At 41.1% G+C, this 11,199-nt stretch overlaps 1 protein-coding gene across 3 annotated transcripts in view; it reads left to right on the top strand.

Annotated features, from left to right (window-relative positions):
- The first annotated feature begins 3,180 nt into the window (after positions 1-3,180).
- Positions 3,181-11,199, top strand: part of EVI5 (ecotropic viral integration site 5) — a 93,957-nt gene continuing 85,938 nt past the window's right edge. For all 3 annotated transcript variants that reach the window (XM_081324340.1, XM_081324339.1, XM_081324338.1), the window contains exon 1: positions 3,181-3,394. The gene's annotated coding sequence lies outside the window, so the exon portion shown is untranslated. The remainder of the gene's footprint in view (positions 3,395-11,199) is intronic.

Here is an 11,199-nt window from a genome sequence, read left to right as displayed (position 1 = left end):
CTGCAGAGAAAGCATGTGTGGCCTGGCCTTTCAGGACACAATTGCTGACCTTGTGAAGTCTTCTTCTACAAGTCTGATGAGGAAATTACCATGCACAACCTGGGGAAGGAAGCCTCCTGTGGCTAGCAGTTGTGCTGTAAAGAGCCAGCTGGACAGGTGAATGAAGAAGGTGAAGGTCAACTAAGGTATCAGGGACCCTGGAGTGCAGGGGGCCAAAAGGCCATAGATAGGTGGGGAGATAGATATGGGGGGGCGGGGGCAGGAACTGAAGCACCTCTGTGGACATTAGTGCAGCAGGTGGCTGTCAAAGGCCTGAATTTTGAGCACATGAGAATAGGGGTGCTGCAATAGCTGTAACCTCAGGGACAGGTCGTAAGTCCCTTCGTTTGGTGCTGCCGTAACTTTGAACAGTTGCTGAGCAAATGGTCATACTTTAAGTCAAGGACTACCAGTATAAGTAACTTCTAGGAGAATGCTAACTCCATGCCCATCCTTCATCACGGAGGGAGACATCCTTGGGACAGCACAGTAGGCAAAGAAGAAAAGAACAACTAATAATTAACCTTTGTGGTGCAAAGCGACAACAGGTAGTCCTCAGCCTATGACAATTGAGCCCCACATTTCTGTTACATGAGACATTTGTTAAGTGAGTTTCGCCCCATTTTTACGACTTTTCTTGCCACAGTTGTTAAGTGAATCATGACAGTCAATAAGTTAGCAAGACAGTTGTTAAATGAATCTGGCTTCCCCATTGACTTTGCTTGTCAGGAGGTTGCAAAAGGTGATCCCATGACCTTGGGACATAGCCAAGCACCTGAATTTTGATCACATGATCATGGGGATGCTACAAAGGTCGTAACTGTGAAAAACATTTATAAGTCACTTTTTTCAGTGCTGTTGTAACTTTCAGTGGTCACTAAATGAACTGTTGTAAGTCGAGGACTACCGCTACTCAATTTCTGCCCATCATAGGGACTTTCCCCTCTTGCACATCACAGTGTCACACATCTCATGTTGTTTTCTTCTTGTCCCCAAACCATCACTTTGTAATTGATGATTTTAATGTTTTTAATTTTCTAATGTTTTTATTTGTAAGCCTCCCAGAGCTGTTTAGATATGAGAGGGGTGGCAAATAAATTTCATAATAAAATAAAAATAAACAAAGAACAGAGGGAATTTAAAGTACTTTGGTGTTCAAGTGATAAAATAACGTTTTCCTTCTGAAGGAGGAAATAGCCTTCAGTGAGTTTTAGTGGGACCTGATGTGCTTTACAAATAATTTTGTTGGTACCTCTGTTAGGCAACGCTTAGGAAGTAGGATCAGCTCAATGCCCATTGGCTACTTTATACCGGTGCAGTCATATTGCATCTTCCTTCCCATAGCCTCTTAGAGCAGTACTGCTTTCAGCAATGGATGGGTTTGTTTCTTTCAAACCAGGTTCTTCCCTAGTAGATACCAGTTCTCAGAGCTGTTCCTGGACTTGGGAACCTGGATAACCCAAATAGCAGCTGGTCAGCAGCGACAGTGGGGAAGAACTGTGCCTTGAGAATACGACATAGAATATAAGAGTTGGAACGGACCTCGGAGGTCTTCTAGTCCAACCCCTTGCTCAGGCAGGAGACCCCTATACCTTTTCAGACAAGTAGAAGAGTTTTCTCTTTTCTTGCAGGCCCTCCCACCATATCTGGCAGCACTTGGAGCTGCTTTGGAATGTAGGCTCTTCCAGAAAAGCCTTATATCTCACAGCATCAGGGTCATCAGTTGCTAAGTGGGGGTGGTTGCACAATGCAGTGGACGGAAGCTGGCTTGTGCAACCTTCTGCTATCTTTGAGACTGCTTTGAATAAGGTTTTATTCAAAGTGGTGTTCCTAAGAGGTTAAGAGCATGTTTGCACAACAGCTCACACTATGCCTTTAGGGTGTTGTTTGGGTTGATCCCAATGTTCTAGCTTCCCTCTTTCTCTGCCCTCTCCACAGTTAACACTCAGCCTGAAAGGGGGCAATTCTGACATATGGCTAAACCAGGGGTCTTCAAACTTGGCCCTTTTATGACTTGTGGACTTCAACTCCCAGAATTCCTCAGCCAGCGTGTCTGGCTGAGGAATTCTGGGAGTTGAAGTCCACAAGTCATAAAAGGGCCAAGTTTGAAGACCTCTGGGCTAAACCATAGATCTAACCATCATTACCAATCATAACAGTGATGTTGTTGACAAGTCGTTTTTCCTGCTGGCTGGTGACTGTAGAGGGAAAGCACCGGCTTCATTTCTGGGAAATGAAACTATTGACCTCCTGCTACAAACTAAAATATAGTAGCTGTAACTGAGGCGACAATAAAAATAAATAAATTTAATAAAAAATAATTTGATAATGATAATGGGAACAGCGAAATCCGTGCTGGTTTAATGTTCCGCTAGAAGAGCCCACTCACGGAGTTGGTTCTCACCACCCTTTAAAACAGAAATCACAAGCCTTGGGTTCACAGAACACTCTAAACCAGGGGTCTTCAAACTTGGCCCTTTTATAACTTGTGGACTTCAACTCCTAGAATTCCTCCACCAGTATGCCTGGCTGAGGAATTCTGGGAGTTGAAGTCCACAAGTCATAAAAGGGCCAAGTTTGAAAACCCCTGCTCTAAACCTCAATGAAACCCAAAGCCTTTGGATTAGCTCTTCAGCAAAAAAAATAAAAAATAAAAGCGGACTTCTTTCCTTATTTTGACCTTCTCTAATCTAGTTGGTGCCGGCGCTCTTTAAGGCAGCCCAAAGAGCCACGCGGCAACTCGCGAGAAGCAAAAGCTTCTTAATTAAGGAAGCCGGCCTCGCCGTCTCCAACGGGGCTGCCCCTTAAGGACGTCTGCATGCAATCTGGCGAAGTACACGTGCAATTCAGGCACGCCCGCTCCAGTTTGCGCCCTCTCCCTTAGGCCTCTTATCTGCGGCTCCGCGTCTCTCTCTTGCCCCCCCCTCCCTCCCCCCCCGCAGCCCCCTTCATCATTAGGCTTTATTTTGTCAGCGGTCTTCGGTGCAGATTTGAGGGGGGGTCCTCCCGACGGCAGACGGGCCTGCGCACCGGGATTGCGCCTGCGCGCGACACACACACACACACACACACACACACACACACACACACGGACGGATTTACAGACAGACACACATACACACAAACATTCTCCCCGCTAAGGGACATGGCCCGGTTTCTTGAGAGCCGAGCGGCTCGCGGGGTCTAGGAAAGGGAGGGGGCGGGGAAGGAAGCAGAAGAAGAGTCGAAAGGCGGGACGCCGTCCGGGCGGGGAAGCTCTTGACCAAGAGGCAGCTGCAGCCGCGGCGGCTCCGGGCCGGGCTGCAGGGGAACCCGATGCAGGCAACGCTTCGCCTGCCCGGCAAAGGCTTCCAAGGTGAGTGCGGCGTCGGCGGCGTCGCCTGTTTGTTCTCCGTCCGCATCTTCCACTCCAAGCCAGCCTTTCTGGCCAAGCAGGGAAGGAAGGAGGGGGAGAGCCCCGCTGCCCGTCTCCGTCCTACAGCGGTGGTCGGGGGCGCGCAGAGGACCCTCTTCTAGGGAAAGACCTCCGGCCCTTCTCCGCTTCTCTCCGGACCGACTGCCACGTTCTCGGGGCCTGTTTGTGGCCTTGGAAAAAACTCTTGCCTGGGCGTCCGTGAAGTGTCGGCCGAGCACGAATTGTGGCATATAAATCTTTGGAAGAGTTCTGCCGGTAAGTTCTGCCTATAGGTCTCTAGGGCTATGCTGTCGTCACGCTCCCGAGTGATTTCCCCCCTCCTCTGCCTCTCTCTCACCCCCACTACCCACCGGATTTCCTCTCTGTGGTGGCGGAGGGGACTGGGGATGCCTTTTGGACTGGGTGGCTGTGTTGGGAGTTTTCTACTCTTGTGGTCGCGTCCCTTTTGTTCCCAAGGGGAACGCCGAGAAACGCTGGGGCCAAACTCTCAGGAAGTTGCAGTGGTCTGAGTGTCAAAAAGTTTGTTGTTTTTTTTTTAAATCCTTTCTGCCAAGGTTCAGCTTTTCCCGTGAGATGTAGAGCAAGAGTGCCTCCGAGATTCTACCAGTCCATTTTGTAATTGCTCTGTGGTGTGTGTGTGTGTGTGTGTGTACACAGGAAGAAGTGGCTCTTTAGCCTTTGATGGCCCCCATCCCCATCTCTCTGAATGGTTTCTGTTAATCTTACTGTTTTTACAAATTATTTCCTTTAGGGGGCCCATCCCATTTTTGTGGGTTTTTTTCCCCCCATTTCCCCAGATACCCCATGGAGCTTTCTGTCCATACTTCTAAGGTTTCTGTTGGAGGATTTTTGATTAATGCTTCTGTCTGTGCTGCATGTCATACAGCATGCTTGACTGCAGCTTATATAAGATCATTTCTCAATTCTTTCCGTTAGAACAGATAGTTAAGATAGGAGGAAGATGCCTGGATAAGTGATGGTACTTGCTCTGATCAGGAGTTCAAGGAGAGTGAGCTGTTGTGTTAAAAAAATTTTTTTAACAGCATTAAAAACATTTTTTAACACAATGTTTTTGTTAAAAAGCACAGCTCACTCTTCTTGAACTCCTGATCAAAGCAGTATCAGCACTTATCCAGGCATCTTCCTCCTATCTTTTTTTATTAAAGAGTTTTACAAATACATTTTAAACATAAAACCCATCCCTCCCCCACCCCCTCCCAGTTTCCCCTCCCTCCCCCCCCCCCACTTCCCAGAGCATAATACAGGGTATTGACCCTAACAATCTTAAACTATAATATGTTAACTAACTATAATAACACTTTAAATCCTATCGCACTTTAACTCTCCTTAAAAAAAATAACTAAATAATAAATCTTATAAATCTAATACTTATTCAAATGGTAAATGAAACTTTTTAGTCCCTTATTTATTCTGAATATAATCAATCCATCTTCTCCAGTCCAAGATATATCTTTGTTGTGAATGATCCTTCAAATATGCTGAAATTTTTGCCATTTCTGCCAGGTTCGATACTTTTAAAGTCCATTCTTCTATAGTAAGCAAATCCTCCTTCTTCCAATATTGCGCTACCAAAAGTCTTGCTGCCGTTATTAAATTCAGCATCAGTTTAGTTTCTATGACAGTACAGTCTGTAGTAATACCCAGCAAAAATAACTGTGGAGAAAACTTTATCTTTTTCTTAAATATCTTCTGCATATCCTATCTTAACTATTTGAGTTAAGTTCAAAAATTAATTGAACTTTTTTCAATCCAACATTGGGAGATTGGGAGAAAATAGTTTGGGATAGACTTTCTACCCATCATATGACATCCCTGAATGGTTATAATTACAGAAGATACTGGAATCCCAGTTCTTTAACAAGGGAAAGGGCAAAAATCCTAAATCTGTAACTTGGTAAATTATTGTTGTTTTTTTTACTTTTTACAAATCCACGGTACTGAAGGTTACCAACCCAACTTTATATATAGCCTATGAACTGAATAGTTTAAAAAAAGCCAGTTAAATACGTTCAAATCTTGCCTAAAAGAATTATTTAACCAACTTATTTCATTTTGAATTGTCTCAGAGACAATTGTACAGAGATCTTGTACTGATCTAAAATTGTTGCTTTCATTGGACTATGATGTGTATTAAATTGAAATTCAAATTGCTATTTGAGAGATAGTAACTTATGCCAATTTCTTTACTAAGGTGGTCCTTTATAAAATTTCTGAATATTTTATTGAGACAGCTTTAAGGCAAAGATCCTCCTCCTCCTCAATACAAGCCATTACAAATATTAGTGTTAATTATATTTGTTCTTTGACTTTATCCCCAAAAGCTCAAGGCAGTGTAAACATTATTTCCCTGTTCACCATTATTCTCTTAATAACCTGGAAGGTCAGACTGATGGACAATAGCTGCCCCAAAGTCATTAGTGAATGTTCATAGTTTGAAACGTCTGCCAACCTAGCAGTTCGAAAGCACATAAAAATGCAACTAGAAAAATAGGGTCCACTACGGTGGGAAGGTAACAGCATTCCGTGCGCCTTTGGCGTCTAGTCATGCCGGCCACATGACCACGGAGACGTCCTCGGACAAGCGCTGGCTCTTCGGCTTTGAAACGGAGATGAGCACCGGCCCCTAGAGTCGGAAATGACTAGGACGCATGTGCGGGGGAACCTTTACCTTTACCTTATAGTTTGAAAATAAATTTGAATTTATACGTCTCTAGTTTTAGCCAGGCGTTCTTTTCTATAAAAATAGTTTTAAATGTCAAACTTACATCTGTTAGTATTCCGTTTGGAAAAAAATGATTTTTTGTTTATCACGAGGGTTACTGAAGTTGCATAAGAAAGAAGATAAATTAGTGATTAAACTTCCTTTCTGCAAAAACATATTCTCTGTAAGAAAAAAATAGTCAAATCAGCTGTTCTTATACTTGGCATGATATAAGTTATCCAAGGACAGCTTTCCAGGAAGTTTAGTTTGCTTGTGGAAGGATTAATTTCTTCCTGAAAATTACCTTCAGAAAAACATAGGTAGCTTGTCAAAATAAATGAAATTAGAGTACATTTTATACTGAAAAAAGCAGATATGCCAGCTCAAATTATTTTGGCCTAATTACAGTAATTGCACAGTATCAACAAAATATTCATGAACTTTTTAAAGCTTTCCAAGTCAAAATAGATTTTTTTTATCAATCCCTATTTGTCCCCCCCCTCCGTGCCATTTTTAAAATCCACATTCTTTTCTGCTCTAGAAATTCAATTTTGGTTCCTTTTTTCTGCTTGAAATTCTTTTGAATTTATTCTTATGCTTTCTTCCATCTCTGCTCTGCCCATTTTTTATATTCCTCATCAATCTAGCTGAAAACTAAGCCATGGTTGAAAATGGATTCCACTTGATACTTCTGAACCCCTGGGGGAAAGTGAATAGTGATGTGGGCATTTTGTCACCACATTCCTCTCTTAAGGGGAATGGTTTGGTTTTTTGTTAAAATGTGTTGTTCCCAAAGAAGAGGGCAAAGAACTTCAAACTGTGGGTACTTGGAACACCACCAACCCCATAAAGTACCAAGAGGAGGAGGAGAGCGTGTGGCTTTATTTTGTTTAGGCCTATTGTGAAGAAACGCTGAGGAAGAAAAGGTGACTTTGACTAAGGTAACAGATCCCTAGATCTGCGGTAGACAGACTTATTTTATTTTATTTTTATTTTTTATTTTAATCCCATTTATATCCCGCCCTTCTCCGAAGACTCAGGGCGGCTTACAATTTAAGCACAAACCAATGTGCTTAGCAATAGCCTTCATTCTATGTATATGCCTGCTTATTAGGGCTTTCCCCCCCCCCCCCAGCGGCATTATTACAAAGTCAGCTTAATTGCCCCCAACAATCTGGGTCCTCATAGACTTAATAGTATTAGGAGATTTGCAGCTAATCTACTTTTTCAGTTTTAACTTAATACTGTAGAGTTGAAAGGGGAGAAGTTAATTTGATTAAGAAAAGGCTTGTTTCTGTCTTGCATTCCCATTTGTCATTGTTTTTCTGAAGCAATTCTGATGGATTTGATAGAGAGGCCTGCAGACAAATGTTCAAACAAATCTTCTAAAATAAATGTAGACAAACACAAACATTGTAAGATGGAAACATGGATTTCTCTGCATACAGATGCAGCTTTACTGCATCAATGTTTATTTCCTTGCCAGAGCAGAATAAATAAGGTTTTTTTTAAAGATAGTCATTTTAATTAAGGGTTTACTTAATTTTGGTTTTGCTTTTAGATATCTTCTGATTTCTGGTGTTTAAGCCAGGGCAGAAAAGGTCCTAGAAATAACTGTGCATGAAAGTGAAATCCAGGCATTGACATAAAACATACGATACTGTATATATCTTATAGACTAAATTGTCATGTCTTCTGCACATATTTAATAGGTTTATATTAAGTTTTTACAATTAGAAATTTTGCTTCAAATGACAATTGAAGGAACATGGCAGAATAGACCTCATTGAATCATAGATTAGTAGGAACATGAATTATAAATTTGTGCAAATAGTTTTATATTTCTTTTTTAATATTTTAAACTTATTTTTTTATATTTGGAAGAAAAAGTCATTTCACTAGGTTGTCATTTTGACTTTTATGTATGTTTTACCATATGCTTTAGGCAGTCACATACAAAACAGTAGACTTTTTTATAGAATGAAATGAAAATGTCACCTTTGTAAAGATTCTAATATTAGGACAAGAATTTAACAAAGTGAAGTAATTGAATTACCATTTAACCCTCAGTATTTCCCTTGAAAGTGAAGGGATTAATTTTCAAGAGCAGTAAAATAAAACACAGTTAACAACCTGGGAACTAGGTAGATTGCAGTACCTAGCTGACAGTGGTTAATCTCAAAAAGTAAACAGGGTTGGACTGGGATTATAATGAGTGGACAGGAAATTTGAAGGCTGGTGATAGACTGGCATTAAAAAAATCTAGAAATTAATTAAAATAATTTCTGTGCTGCTGTGAGGAAAATTACATAGATACATCCATGAAGTCATTAAGAGTTTAGCTTGGCTTGAGGGAATCTTCATTACAGATAGTCCTCGATTTACAACAGTTTGTTTAGTGACTGTTCAAAGTTGCAGTGGCACTGAACAAAGTGACATGGCCGTTTTTCATACTTATGACTGCTGCAGCATCCCCATGGTTACATGATTTACATTTCAGTGTTTGACAACTGGTTCATATTTATGTCTAGGGGTCATGTGATCTCTTTTGCGACCTTCTGACAAGTCAATAGGGAAGCCAGATTCACTTAACAAATGTGGCAAGAAAAGTCATAAAATGGGCCAAAACGGGCCAAAACTCACTTAACTCACTAACTTAAATGGGACAAAACTCATTTCACTCACTCACTAACTACAGACATCTACATGCATGTAGAAAATATAAAATCATATAAATGCATGTGAAATACATGTATATTGCTTAGGGCAGGGGTCTTCAAACTTGGCCGGTTTATGACTTGTGGACTTCAACTCCCAGAGTTCCTCAGCCAGTAGGCCTGGCTGAGGAATTCTGGGAGTTGAAGTCCACAAGTCATAAAAGGGCCAAGTTTGAAGACCCCTGGCTTAGGGGCTCAAGAATGCATGCTGGTGCGTCCTGAGGCATTTAGATGTGGTGTCAAATTTAAAGGAGATAACGGCAGTCCCTTTAGGACAACGTGAAATACATGCTTTCTTTTACAAATGAACTCAGTTGTTTAAAATATCTTGTATCCATGTAATTTCCAATGTCAAACTCTGAAATTTTTAGCTTATTTTTTAAAATTATGACGAGTATCATTTTCCTTAGCTGGTTAGTTAACTTTGGGTCTGTCACTGTTAGCTGACAATATCAAATTCAGGCAACAAGCTAGTTGATCAATTCTTGTCGCAACCAAATGGATCAATACTTGATTGATCTGAAAAGAAACAGACCCTACGTATGAGGAAAATGCTAGGAAGGGGGAAAAAAGTTTGTTCTTTGAGGTCTGCTTTTCTAGACATTCTAATTAATATATGATCTCAGACTTTCAGAATAAAAGTATCTTGGTGTATATATGTATGCAAATATGTTTTAAAAATTAAACTGCAGTAAAGTTAACTATTAGCAAGTTTTATAGGATGTATGGTCATTATCTAAATATAGATTATACTGTTTCTGTTTGAGGTTATGTGTTTTTTCCCCATTCAGGTTTTTCCAAATAGTTTGATGTAGTATCTTGTCCCAGCTGAGAAATATTAATTATGCACAAGGAATAGAAACAGAGTGGGATTAGTTTTATGTAGAGCAGTTACACTAAGACACATTCCATAGGATGCCTTATTATGTTATCTTCTCTATCAAAAGCTGTGGATATGTCTGCGTTTGGGTGTCATTTTTCAATCTTTTATTAGTTTTAGTATTGGCATACAGCTCTGTGCTTGACCAACGATAGCAATCTTCAAATACCTGAAAGGCAACTGCTGTGTAGATTTATTGTTTGTGTAAATGCAGGATAGATTTCTCCAGTTTATAAATTACAAAGAACTAGCATTTTATTGAAGAAGGGACGTGGTGGCTCAGTGGGTTAGGACCCTGAGCTTGTCGATCAGGAGGTCGGCAGTTTGGCGGGTTGAATCCCAAGTGCCGCATAGCAGAGTGAGCGCCTGTTACTCATCCCAGCTTCTGCCAACCTAGCAGTTTGAAAGCACGTAAAAATGCAAGTAGAAAAATAGGGACCACTACGGTGGGAAGGTAACAGCATTCCCTGTGCCTTTGGCGTCTAGTCATGCCGGCCACGTGACCACGGAGACGTCCTCGGACAAGCGCTGGCTCTTCGGCTTTGAAACGGAGATGAGCACCGGCCCCTAGAGTCGGAAACGACTAGCACGCATGTGCGGGGGAACCTTTTCCTTTACTTTACCTTAGCATTTTATTGAACAGCTAAAGTAAGAATTGTTCAATATAGTAGAAACTATCCTGGGAGTTGATGGACTCTTTCTTTAAAGGTGTTTGCAAATAGAGACTATAGATAACTATGTGGCAGGGACAATGCTTCAGTAGCAGATTTCTGCACTGCGCAGGGAGTTGGATTAAATGATCTCCAAAATTATCTTCCTCCCCCCCCCCCGCCTTTACATTCTGTGATTGTATTATATTTAGAATGGCATCCAGCAACAGGGGGGCATATTTTACTGACTTGTGAAGGGCTTTCTAAATGCTCTGAAATGAATCTGCAGAAAGCATTTTCTTACTAATCTTTGAAGCACCTTTTTAACATTATTTTGTTGCGTTCCTTTACGCATTGGACGTTGTGTGACTTTTCTGCAGGACGTCCTTTTTCTGCCTTTCATTCATTCAATTAAACTGCCTCCTCGGAGATCTGATGTGTCCTCACTTTTTGATCTACATCTTCTATTGATCTCATTTAATGTGTGATTGTTATATGTAGTCCTCAGCTCATGGTCACAATTGAGGACCGAATTTCTGTTGCTAAGCAAGTGAATCTCACCTAATTTTAGGACAAGTTCAGTAAAAATTGTTTACATCTTAATGGCAGTATTTTTACAGAGCACGCACATACACACACACACACACACACACACACACACACACACGCTGTACTTATTGAGTGCAAACTTGACAGTAGACGGGAGTTATGGTGAAATAATTGAAGACCTAGATCTATGTGTCCGTTTTTTGAAACCATTATCATATTTTATGGTA

Source organism: Vipera berus, assembly GCF_964194415.1.
Source record: "Vipera berus genome assembly, chromosome: 3".
In the NCBI taxonomy this organism is placed as follows: domain Eukaryota; kingdom Metazoa; phylum Chordata; class Lepidosauria; order Squamata; family Viperidae; genus Vipera; species Vipera berus.
Note: the sequence above shows the minus strand (reverse complement) of the source record. Positions and strands in the feature narration are given on the sequence as shown.